Source organism: Propithecus coquereli, unplaced genomic scaffold (assembly GCF_000956105.1).
Source record: "Propithecus coquereli isolate 6110/MARCELLA unplaced genomic scaffold, Pcoq_1.0 Scaffold183, whole genome shotgun sequence".
Lineage (NCBI taxonomy): Eukaryota > Metazoa > Chordata > Mammalia > Primates > Indriidae > Propithecus > Propithecus coquereli.
This window is the reverse complement of record NW_012143079.1, coordinates 1274495-1275864: the sequence shown is the minus strand read 5'-3', so window position 1 is coordinate 1275864 and position 1370 is coordinate 1274495.

The window sequence follows — 1370 nt, the reverse complement described above, 5'->3', positions numbered from 1 at the left end:
CCCTGGCTAGAGTGAGTGCCGTGGCGTCAGCCTAGCTCACAGCAACCTCAAACTCCTGGGCTCAAGCGATCCTCCTGCCTCAGCCTCCCGAGCAGCTGGGACCTTTCTAGACAAATTGTGTTGACATTTTCTCTATACATGCTTTATACATTATTAATCTAGTCATTAAGGATATCAACGTAGCTAACCTCAACCTCAATTTCTTCTTTTTCTAATAATTAACAAGAGTTTAACCATCTAATTTTTCGATAACCAAGGAACTAGTCTTTGATCAATATCACATTTTAAAATTTACAATAGCATAGCAAGAAATTTTATATCAATGTAATAATAATTATAGCTTATTAAGCTAACAAAGCAATTTCATGCATATTCTAATATTAATACTGAAAAAAAAGTCCATGAGTAGAACAGAGCTATCTTCATAAACCTATTTTACAGGTGGAAAGAAAATTAGTCTCAAAGAGGTTAAGTGATTGGTCTGGGTTGTAAGTCTTGCAATTATTAGGGCTTTTCTGACAACACAGATAGTCTCTTTATATAACTTCATGATGTCTAGTCAAATTAAACTGAAATCTTAGTTCATTTAGTTAATTATGCAAGAAAAATAATCTAAGTTAATTATGCATACAATACTGAAGTCAAAAGATAATGAACATAGTACAATTACCAGTGTTTTGTCATAATTATTGAATAAATCACAACAATCAGGTCACCTGGTAGACACCTTAGTAAAATGAACAAAGAGAGTTAACTACATAACATGCACCTTGGATAGATAAATGGATCAATTAAACAATCTGAAAGTACTGATCTCAACTCTACAAATGAGAGCAAATCCCTTAAATCAGCCACGTTATTTTCATTAAATCTTTGACAAAGTTTAACAATGTAAGTTCTACAACCATCTCTCCATTTATTAACGACTTCTATATTAAATTTCAATTATATTAAGCAATTCTGAGTCAAAATAAAAATCAGTTTGTATCTCATTAAGTATTTGTCTTACGTGACACAACATTGTCATCACAATTACATGGCAACAAATTTAGAAAATTTATTTTTAATGTCCTAGGGAAATTAAAAGGTATAACGTAAGTCATAAAGAACAACATCATATGGGGGTGCAAATGGGATGTGAAAGCTTATAACTGTGTACAAGGAAGTATTAAAATACAAATTACATATATTTCATTGCAGTTATATTTTAAGCTCGCATTAGGGCATAAACTACATTTAATTTATTAAATGCTTATTTTCTACATAGAATTATAAGCCTATAAAGGCTCTACTGTGAATTCTTGATATTTTTGATGCATATATCACATAATTTGAAAATGCATTTGGATTATTTTTTAGAAAACACAAGA